This window comes from Falco biarmicus, chromosome 8 (assembly GCF_023638135.1).
Source record: "Falco biarmicus isolate bFalBia1 chromosome 8, bFalBia1.pri, whole genome shotgun sequence".
Lineage (NCBI taxonomy): Eukaryota > Metazoa > Chordata > Aves > Falconiformes > Falconidae > Falco > Falco biarmicus.
Window position 1 is genome coordinate 20739122 of NC_079295.1, and position 12101 is coordinate 20751222.

Consider the following 12101-nt stretch of genomic DNA (forward strand, 5'->3'; position numbering starts at 1 on the left):
ATGATGCTTATAATATACTACGCTATCTGGACCGACTGTTGTCCATTGTCCCCATCTCAGATCAGCTTATATTCTCAAATATCTCCTAAAGAGCATTAAATACTGGCTGCTTCTACTGAACAGAAGCATAGAGCAGAAAAATGTGCTTCCCTCAGTTTCCCAACACACCATGAATTAATCTCTGTTCTTTTCTGCTTGTAATGTAAATTCAGGTGCTGCAGCTCTCACTCAGAAAGTCTTCTCTACTTTTAGATAGAGAGCAGATGGACTAAATGATCATTTTAGATCCCTTTCCAACTGGAATATTCTGTTCTGTTCTAGAGCAATGAAGAATAGCAGTGAAAGGAAAAAAGACACAGATTAAAGTAATATTATACTGTACCTGGTTTTAGCATATGCTTATCTGTACCAAACCAACCAAAGTTTATTTTGTGTAGGTAGAACAACAGGATGTAAAGGGACTGAATTAAGATTACAGGAATTTTCATTCACGTAAGTGTTCAATTCTAAGGGCATTACTGGAAGCATATAAAGCTGAGTGCGTAGCAGTATGACAGGCAGGAGGAGGAAGGGATCATGGAGGCTAATATTGCAGGGACATAGAGAAAACAGTGGGATGTGAGGTTAGTAGCATACACTGAAGGAGCTATCCAGAGCCCTGTTAAAAAGAAGCTGGAGCCTGAGATAGAAAAATGTGAGGCAGCCAAGTCTTTGAAACAATACTGAGAAAAAAGTACTTCTGACGTTAGAGGCAAGTGAACTTTTTGCTGCCTTAGTTCTAATGGGTTGTACTTCATATCACGCCCTTCCTGTCATCACTGGGTGTGCAGGTGAAAAATGCAGCTCATACTCTGACTCTTCATGAATCCAATCCAGAGGGAACACTTCAGGAGCATTTCCTGCTTTTGAACAGAATGGAAGCCCCGGTTAAATGGAGAGAGGAATGTAGGCAGTCTCTACTGCACCCCTTGTGACCCCAGAGGAGGAAATAGATTTGCCATCACTTTAACAGTCCAAGACACTCCTATGGCAAGTCTTCAGTCCTGATCAGTGGGAGGTTCTTGTTCATTTGGCAAGGTGAAGAGTGGTGTAAATAGCTACAGTAATTAAGCTTATGTAGAAAGTCTTTAATCAAATAATCTTTTATATTTATTCACTGATGATTGGCTCCATTTCTGGTTTTTTCTTTTTTCACCTCCAGTTCTTTTCCTGCAAGTGCCTCAGGCCCTCTTCCCTGCTGCTGCTTTTCTGCAGACTCGCAGCATCACCCAGAACCTGCTGAGAGTGCCACCAAAAGAGGCAGCAGTAAGGACGCACTGGTGGGATGCTCTTTCAGTTACCACGCTCAAATATCAGGTTTTTGTCTCTTTTCCACAAAGAAATGAAAAGCATAAGACTTGGTACTTATGTTTATCAGTTGAACTCAAATCCCACTTGGCTCAATTATGAAATGTGCAGCCTCTCTGATACACAGCACACTGCTATATTTGCACAGACTTCTAGCTGTCGAGGTGTTTGTCTCCAAACTGAGTAACAATGTGACCTTCTCCTATAATATAATCTGTATGAATTTCTGTTTTACTGATGCAGCAAAATTTTGAAGCTAACAAACCTTCTCTGAGTAGTGTACTGCAACTTCTATTTCATAATTAAACCAGAACCCATCTCAGACAGGTCCACTCAGCTTTGCCTTTCTTTTGAGTAATACACCTTCCGACCAGTGCCTTGTTTTGATGTATTACAATGATAGGCTGAAGAGTTCATGTAATATATCATCACAGTCAGATATTGCTGGACGCCAAGGATTGAGAGACTGAGCCAGTTGTTCTTCCGATGTATTCTGGTGATGCATCACCATATGATGGAAACTGATAATATATTACTTCAGAATGACACCACCCAGAAAAGGAAGGGTCCAGAGGTACAGATTCTGTATAATGAGGCATTAAAAGTATGAAACAGGGCTGCAAAATCCTGGAACAAGAAGTTGTTAATAAATCAGTTTTCTGTAGTATTACACTAGCAATGTGACTACACAGGTACACAGACACTGTTGTGTGTAATCTGATTTCCAGGGCCTCCTTGTGATGCTGCTTCTGTGTAGATCAAAGATAAACCTAGCAGCAGTTTTACCTTCACTTCTCTTATACCTAAATAGTTTGCTATGCAAGCAACCCACAAGGGGCAGGGCAGGATTACATTGTCTCAGCAAATTCAAAGAGTTGGGACTCCTCCTTAGTTCGGAGTACTGGTAGAACCACTCTGAACATTTGCCTGCAAAACTCTATCTCCTTGATGAAGCAGGATTGTGTATGTGTAAAAAAGATTTCCTCTGAATTTAGTTTTAACCCCAGGGCAAGCATAGGAAAAACAGGAAAACTGGAAAATTGTTTTTCAAAATCACGAGCTACATCTCTACCAGTAGCTCTTCCAAATACTTGTTTGTTAAATGCGGTACTGTTTATAATTTTTTTTTTTTTTGTGTAAACCTCATTATATCTTTGGCAAACCCTTGAAGATAAATGGGTTCTGTTCCATAAACTCTTTGTTTATGGAAGGTTTACACTGCAAATAAAGGCTAAGTATATTTTACTAACAGTAAGTATACTTCTCTGTCTGTATTCAGGTATTGTAAATCATGGGACCACACAATACTAAATAGGGGATTATGGCATGTTATTGTGAGTCAAAATTATTCCAATCTCATATATACAAAAGTCCATACCACTACAACTCACTCTGCTAGCTCAAATTTGATCAAAGATTTTTAAAGAGAAGCTTTGCCTGGCAGACTTCATGCTGAATCAGGTAGTTTCACAGCCTATCCTTTCATAGCCACCACATGGCTAGCATAAATATTGTGCCATGTGCTGTGACGTACCCTGCAGTACAGTGATTGCATGCTCATATCTGATCCGTTGCCAGTATTGTCATTTATTCTCTTCACCTTCGGTATTCCAAGGAGTTGGGTGTTTTCCACGCCTGCCTGCCTTTCATCTCAAAGCCAATACTTAGCACTTTGCAAGGGCACGTTCTATAGAACCACGTTTGTAATTTATTTGCTACAGTCAGTTGTGGGTACAAAATTCCAAGCGCAAATGATCTCAATAACCCACCAAAGATTTTCTGATTTTAAAAAAAAGAAACACAAGATTTTTCTGTGCTTGCTTTTTCAGACATTTTGTCCCCATGATTATATTCATGATTGGCAATCAACCTTGAAGCATCCCAGAAACATTTTACTCAGTCTTGACTGCTCATCTTTTATTTTATTTCTATTTTTAAAGTATTTTTGCTTTTCATTTAAACATTCTGGGTAATTTGTATGCAGGGCAAAAGTTCACGTATCAGGAGTTAATGCTTGCAAGGGACTGGTGGAGAGTGTCAGGTATACATTCCCTCTGTGACACCATTTTGTCACAGTTAAATAATGATCATTAATAACTCCTTGAATAAGACTTCATGGAAATTGTAGTTCTGAACATGCAATCAGCTCATTTATGGCCTAACAAGTGTTGCCCTAAGCCAGCAGTTGACTGACACTCAACTGCTTTTGTAAAATTCACCTTATCTGCTACTATTAGCCACTGAGATGGCATCTTCTCTTTTAATTATTGGCACACAAAAAGCATCTCATCTCCACTCTGTATGTATAAAAATCACAAAATTTGTATTTAGCCCTCCTCGTAAACTTGGACAATATGACCAGTTTCTAATCCAAATAATTGTTTAAGATTATTACAATGATAATTATTGCGCTGATAATAACACATTATTTCAGCTGACAATACATTAGCTCCATAGGGAGATAAACTGCAAGGCCAATGGATTTATCTTGATAACAAAATGGATTACTATTAACTATGATTGTAATTTCTCCATCCATGCACAGAGAAATGTCCCATTCACTTCATTGTCTTTTGACTGACTGCTGGTAAGAGTTTTCCCTACATACACATAACAGGACTGAATCCTGAATTAGTATGATATCATTATTGTTAATCTGCGATTGTCTAGACAAGCTCCAGAAGCCTATACCTTTCTTGGCACTCTAGGAATAGGACTTCTAGCTTTGAAAATGCCTCTTAAAAATTATGAAATGCAAGACAAATAAGGGGTAAAACCAACTGTGGATCTATTGGGATTTTACAGGCTAGATTCATAAATGAGAACAACAAACCTTAACCTACTGTTTTCTGTACGTAGCAGCTTAGAAGAGATGGCTCTACATGCCTGATCTCCCACCATTAAACCAGAGCCTTTGCTATAGTGGTAGTACCATACTTGGACGTTACAGTTCCAGCCTCTCTCATTATTTTGGGCTGTAGCAAGTAATATTTTTTATCCCTAGTTTTTATTATCATTCTGGAAAGTATCTAAGGACACTTGATCAAGAGAAGGATCTTTCACAGTGACTATGTTTTTATAAGAACGCATATGTACAGAACTGTATTGTTAAAAATCCTCAGCCCAAGTGTCTTCGAAGGCCTTTGGATCAGACCTTGAGTTTTTACTTAACGCTTACCAAAACTGTTACAATTCAGAACAGTTAAAAATCTGTACGTATTTTCTTTAGTTCATCTGGTTCATCTCTCTTCTCTATGTTTATCGCTGTGCCGTGCTGGTTTTCTTACTTGTCTTTACAGCATACATTTTAAAAAAATAAATTAATTAATGCATGTCCAAAATATTATAAAATTCTTTGGAAATTTTGATAATTGTCATGGACATTTATTTGCTAAAAAATACATTTGACACCACAAGACTAACATTAATATGCAAATCAGTGAACTATAAAATTCATTTTGGTGCCTCCAGGGCAGTATTTTTATAAATACAGAAACATAATAATGCATCCTCCAGAGGACTAAAAATAATTATACAAATTTACAACAAAGCCCAAGGCAATGTCTCCTTTTAACTGTCTGTTTTTAATATCATTTAAATCTTGTTAAAAGTTAATTACCAATTCTCTTCTGCAATAATTTAAGTGGAAGAGCTAAGGTCTAAGCTTGCTCTTTGAGAGAGAGTACTTCATCAGAGAAACAAAGACACCAAGGCACAGACTGACAAAATAGGACGGTGTGCAGAAAAACTTGGTAAAGTCATCACAGATTGTAATGAAGAGCAGAATATGCATACATCTATTAACATCCGCATAAGGTGGAAATGAGCTGCTGTCTTGTGTGATGGTAATATAAATACACAAGTGTATGTATAAACCTAAATACCGTATCGATGTCTACACATACATACTTATATGTGTGTGGTGATTCATACGTTCAAACTGGTATAGCTCGAGTTGTATCCACGTGCGAGGGGGGTTGCAGAACCAGTGCTTTTGTCCTCTGTCCCTGTTCCCCAGCTGTTCTCTGTCTGGGAGATGGTGGCTGCTCAGAGCAGCTGTAGAAGTGAGTAGCTCTAAAAAGCGAGCCTGGCTGCAGGGTTCAGGCAATGTGTGGAGCAGGCACATTTTACGGGGAATTTCTACTGTTTGAATGCCTGCAGATCCATGTTTATTTTTTTAAGGCTGCACTTCCAAACAAGCTAATCTGTTCTCTTTCTCCAGGGCTGATAGAAACAGGTAGAATGGCACTTCTGTCTCTGTATCAGAGGCGTGAGGTCAGGGAGAGGGCCTCAGCTTTGTACCCCAAATAAAGCACCTGGTAAGCAATTTAAAAGAAACGTTGCACTGTCAGAATCCATTTTTTCGAACTGTTTTACAGAAGATTCTGTACCGGTTACTTTTTTATGTGTATGTCCAATGTCTTTTCTCTTTACATTAAAGGTAAAGCAGAGAGTAGAGCATATGGCTTCTCTGCACTGTGTTGCTGCCCCCTGCCCCCCCTTCCCTTCAATTTCATCTTTGCTGCCAAGAAAGATGAGGAATCTAGAAAACAAGGTAGCTTCTTGGTTTCCTCCATCAGCGATACATATCCCATCGACATGGAGACTGCTGCCTCAGGTCTTTCCTTTGTGTCATGTTTGCCAGCCAGTGTTTAGTAACAAGTGTCACTGTCTGCTCCTCTGCTTTGAACTAGAACACGTTTCTGTTAGCCTTCGCATCCAACTGAAAGCAGCTTTGTATTGATTTAATTCACCCTTTTTAGTATGACCATACTCACAATGAGGGATGTGCATCCAAACTTCCAGCTATTGCACAATTGCCACTGGGCATAAATTCAAGTGATTTGGCACAGCATCTGGTTGGGATTCGGTTCCCATTGGCTCATTCTGTCCAGTGCACGCATTCCTTTTGATTGAAATGCCAGGCATTTGTTAGCATTACTGATGCTGGTGACAGTCATCCTCATAGCTCTTCTCTGTGCTTTCATATTGGGTATTCATTGAGTGTTAATGGAAATAAGAGATGCAAAATATTAGAGAAGACAGTATGTTACAGATTTCACATACTTGCTTTATTGCATTAACAAACAAGCTGTTCATTTGCAGATATACAAATTCATCATATTTGTGACTGACATTTTGTATGCCTCGATTTTTCCTAGAATGATAATGTTTAAATTTTAAGATGTCAAAATTATGGTTTTATTTAACTGCATAGACTACTCACAAATCTTGTAGCTTTCATATAGAAATGGTATCCTTCAGAGCTAGAAGTATGGCATATGTAATAAGCCTCTTTAATTTGTAAAACCTTGAAATTTAAATCAAGTGTTAAATAGGCTGTCATTTGCACCTGTGCAATTGAATTTGAAGTTGAGGGGTTTCCTGAGCTGGACTAGGTTGTAAATACGTTGGTTTCATTGGGCTGTAAATACATTTGTTTCTAATCATTGTTTGCCATGCAGCATGACTGCAGTGGGTGTGAAAATGGAGGTGTGATATTTTCCAGGTTGTTGCTACTCAGGCAAAAGTTGTGAAACAGCAACAAGAGTCTAAAGATGACCTTGCTAAAGCTGACCCTGCTCTTAATGCAGAAAATACTGCCTTAAATATTTAAATACAAAAATGTGTCTCTATTTCTTGGTCTGTGGTAGAATGATAAGAATATTTTTCACCAGTTGTAAGTTTTGGATCTATACTTCTTACAACTGAGCTTTGTAATCTTTTAGGTAAACCTGACAGATTTGAGAACTTTCCTGAATCTACTCCAACTGTTACCAGTACAATGCAGCATCGTGGAGCCTTGTGTTTCCAAGGGAAAAAATCGAGAGGACTGAGGCTGGAAAACTGCAAAGATATTCCTGAAGGCAGCAATTGAAAAGGTGAATATGAGCACGTTTAAGAAATGTGGTTTATTTGAACAGTCCAACTAAATGAGGTTTTATTGCTAAGCACAGGTTTTCTAGTGGTATTTCAAGAAAATATCAAAGATCACAGAAATGGCAGGAGCTTGTCAAATTCCAAAAATGTTCCCAAGTTAATTGCAAGCCCCTTTGCCATCTTACTTCTGCAAAATGTGGTGTATTTAAATATTGCCAAAGAATATACTTCTTAAATGTCAATATGTTTTTAGGAAACATAAAGACTCCAAGAAGCATGTCAAAACCCCAGATTCCCCAGATGGGTGCCACAGAAAATCTTTCTCCAAAGAAGCTTCACAAATTTCAGCCTGACATGTACTATTATTGCAACCCTGTGCCAGCCCTTGAGAGTGATGTCATTATCGGGCTTGTTTGGACTGAACCATATCAGACAACCACAGCTGAGAGCAGAGTGGTCAGCTTTGCTTGCTCTAAAGTACGTAGGCAGTTCTAAGAGGAGCTAATGCCTACCCACATCGTACCCTGTTCTTGCCATGCCTTGGAGGCCTGCAATTTCCCAATAACGCCCATGTGTGAAGAGGGAAAAATTCCTGTTCGCTTTGCTTGAGATTTGGGAAATACTAAATTTCATCATTCTGCTGAGCAGCTGGTGACAGTGGTGTTGAGATGCCAAAGAGGTAGATGGTGGGAAGTTTACAGCATGCCTGTTTGCATTGCTTCATCTCCTTTGTGCTGGATTTCTCTCTGTAGCACATCCTGTCCATTTGTCTCCAAGAAATAAGATATAGTGACCAAGAGAAAGTTGCTTCAAGTGAAAGATTAATTTCATACCATGTAAGAAAGATGGCTATTGATAATGCATGAGGGGAACACTTATCATGCTGATGAATTTCATGTACCTGATAGTGTCAGGCACCAAAGGTTCAGTTTCAACATTGCGTCCTTTGCAACCTCTGTTAAGCACCAGCACATTTTAAAGCTAGCTTCATGGGGTGGCATGGGCAGAGTGAATCCTACCTATCCTGTGTAAGGTTCCGATCCTCATTCATTCTGTAGTAGCTCTCATGAGATCCAGAATAGAGAGTAAAGTTCCAAAGCCTTACACTTGTTATGTATCAATAGCTGTTTATTGTGGAGAGAAGAAGAATTTTGTCATTAATGGATCTTTAATGTATAGATAGATAATAGATTTCCTAGAAGAAAAAGAATTTTCTTTGTGCCTCACATACCTGAAAGGGAAACCACAAATGTTTTCAGAAGCTTTCACGGGAAGAAAAACATTGTGGATTTCTTTTCTAATTGCCAGGAGCAGTGTAACTGTATAACCCCTGCCGACAGGTTAGGCTGAGAACAAGACTAGATGACGCGCTGGATGCCTTCAGGTGAGTGAAGTAACAGTTATTGTGAGTGGTCTTGTGGCAGTCCCCAGCAGCAATACTGCAATCATGGTATAGCAGACTTAGAGCATCCAGGCTGTGCTCCAGCCTTCAGTCCCTGCTCTTTTCTCCAGGTTGTCTAAAGTTAAATGATTGAGAAGTATAAATAAAAAGAGTTCAAAATGCACATCAGGAAAAAGACACACTTCCCATCATATTAGATTGAACAATTCTTTTCTGAGTGAGAGAGTAAGAATACCAGCTATGCCTCTCTTTAATTTGGTCGTGGTGTAAAGGACAGAGTAATTACAAAAATACAGTTGACGGTTCTGAGGTGAAGATACTGATACACACTTCACAAATTGCTCTGTCCCCCTTGGTGCGATGGACAGTCAAAGGCTGGTGGTATTGGTCCTTACTGGTTTAAAATTGAGACAGGTATGTGGGGGAACACATTTATATTTCAACCTCTCCGGATGCCACTATCCATATCTTTGAGAATATAACCCCAGTCTTCCAATAGAAGGAGTGACTGGAAATTTGTTGATGGTCATGCAAAGTAACAACATACTGAAATTATAAAGTAAAATAATTGACTGTCATAGCTGACTATAAAACTGCTGAAAGCCTCAAAGGGGTATGGGTTTTTCAGCTCTCTGTCTTCCAGTATACTTTAAGGCAGTGTCTGTGCAGGGCTGCACACACAGCCTTCTGCAGAAGTCCCATGTGGGAATACAAAGCGTGGCAGGAAATGCTATGTGTGAAGATCATATCTTGACTACTGTATAAGTGAAGTTTCAGTTTATCCTGAGTTATTAATCATTAGTAGTTTTGTAATCAGTTCTATCCCAGGGATTATTCATGCCACTAGTTGGAAGACCCAGTTTGATCTATTGATCAGTGAAGAAAATAAGACAATTCAAGTTGTTGCTTAAAATTAAGTTAATGATTGACCCACTGGAGTTAATACCTCATTTAGATGACACATTTAAAAATTACATTTCTGCAAAGTAACGAATCAAAAATATTTTGTTACTTTGGTTTCTTACTGATCTATTTCAGAAAGACAACAGTCCCTGGTGAATAAAAGAAATAAATTACTGCATGTTTCAAGTGCAGTTCATGTTAGTAAATTGGTCATTAGTCCAATTAAGTAAAGTTTGTCTCCAGAGATGAATTGTTTCCCATATCCTGGAACAGCTAGAATATCCCCAGGATCACAGACATTTAAAACAGTGATTGCAAAACACATTATTGAGATATACAATATTTGCATAGTTTGCATGTGAAATGAAAGCTTTGTGTTATTTTTCTTTATGAGGCTGCTGTTAGCAAATTGCTAGATTACCCAGAAGACTTGTTGAGATCAGAGAACAAGCCTGTATAAGAAGGAAACGCCTAATACTAAAGATACTCAGAACTGTGGGCTTAAGAAGACAGCATTATCCATTTGAAAATAGCAACAGGATCCATGGGAAAATAGTTCCCTGCAGTTAGTCTTAACATACTGACATCCATGGGAGTTGCTTACGCAAAGTAAAGACCAGAACAGAGTGTTATATGCTATATATTGACAGTAAAAACCCCAGGCTGTCCTTTAGAATTTGTAATTGTTTTTTTCTTTTTAACAAACATAACAGAATATTTAAATACATGAACTATATTTTGCTTTCTGTCTATGTGAGGTCTCTGTACTAATACATTTTTTAGGTTTCACTAGTTAAATCTCATGATACTGTGGCTACATACTTGTATTTTCAGGTCACATGTTTGGAAAGAACAGATTTAGTGTCAGAAGAAATAGCCAAACTTAACATTCCAAATATGTATTAAAAACCTATTTGAAACATTTTTTTACCATTGCTGATACTGATCCACAACTTACCAAGCTGGTATCTTTGTGGCACATATTGAAATTTCCACAAGCTTCAAATTTTATCACCTGATTAGTAAATCTTCACATATCTTTTTGGTTTTTTTCCCTAGGTAGATGGTTTTCCGCAAAAGCATATTAATTTTGATAACGAATACATTTCTGCAGTTATTGGTAAAACAGTAAAAGAAGATTATCTCTGTGACCCAGAGTTCAACTCAAAATTTGTGCAAGCAAAATTTCAGCTGCTGCTGCTTGGGTTGTTAACATCATTAGAGTCCAGGAGGTAGGAGCTAAACTGTTGTAAGTTTCTTCAGCTCGAAATTTTTAAATTTTGCTTTTTTCAGCTTTTCTTTTGTTAACACAAAGAACTCACTTCATGCTTATAGCCATTAAAAGGTACTGGAGAAAAAATGTTTTGAATGTCATAAATTATTTTTAAAATGTGAGAATGGGTTGTGTATCATGGCCGTGCTTCATTTGGAGTGTTCTGACCTTCCAAAAATAGCTCAGCAGAATAGTCTGCACAGGGACCCAGAAGATCTGAATTTAATCCTGGTTCTCTCACTGATCTGCAGGGTGACCTTGGGCAATCTGTGTGCCATTTTCCTGCTTGCTAAAATGAAAATAATAATACTTACTGCCTTCACAAAGCACTTTCGGAGCAGAGCATATGAATCAATAACATCTTCTCAAGTATGTGAAATAGCAGAGGAAACTCTTCCCACTTGCATTAGTGCACTTTTAGCATTTAGAAATGTGAAATTATAAAGATTATTGCATGGGAGGGAAAAGCTCAGAAGTGTTCCCCTAATCAATAAGTTGCCAGCTGGAATGCGAAGGAAAACAGCACTAGGGTAATGTACCATTTAGTGTAACAAAGAAAGACTAAACTGTATGTTTTCAATGTGAGCACGGCAACTACCAGTGCAGTCATACCATATTATATTGCTGGCTGGCTTGCTTATGCTGCAGTAGAATAGTATAAAATATATAAACAGTTTGAAATCCCTACATTAGCTGTCAAGACTTCCAGATTTCCTGGAGCAATTTGTCAGTTTAGATAGAAGAGGAAAGCTAGACTGAAGTGCTTTGGCCACGTGTGCGTGCCTTGTTCTGCATGTGGGGACTTCCTTCCCCCTGGGATGCTGCAGTAGCCTCCCCCAGCAGATAACGAGCCCAAGTCGCCTTGGCAGCGCAGTTTACAAGAATAGCAGCAGGCACGATTTTTCACTTGTGTCCGCAGGCCTGCCGACCTTCTGCAGAACCTTTCTGTGGTCCATGCAGATAGATCAGTTGTGCTTGAGTAGTGTACGTTGCTTGTATACTGTCTCTTAGGATTTTATAACAGAATTTTGTATCAGGCATTGCACAAGTCCAGTGTCATCTACCATGCAGCCTAGGTGAGCCCTGGCAGTAATTAAAGTATTTTAAACCATCTGCTTAATTGCATTAAAAATACACTGATGATCTTGCACTGTTTGAATGATCTTCTGGAAAGTATTAGGCTAAAGCAATTCCCTCTTGACAATGTTTAACTAATTCACAATGTTTGCTCTGTGAATTACAGCCGGTCTTTATGCCATTTGCTAGTCTTACCCGTAGCAGAGCCCTGCTTGCTAC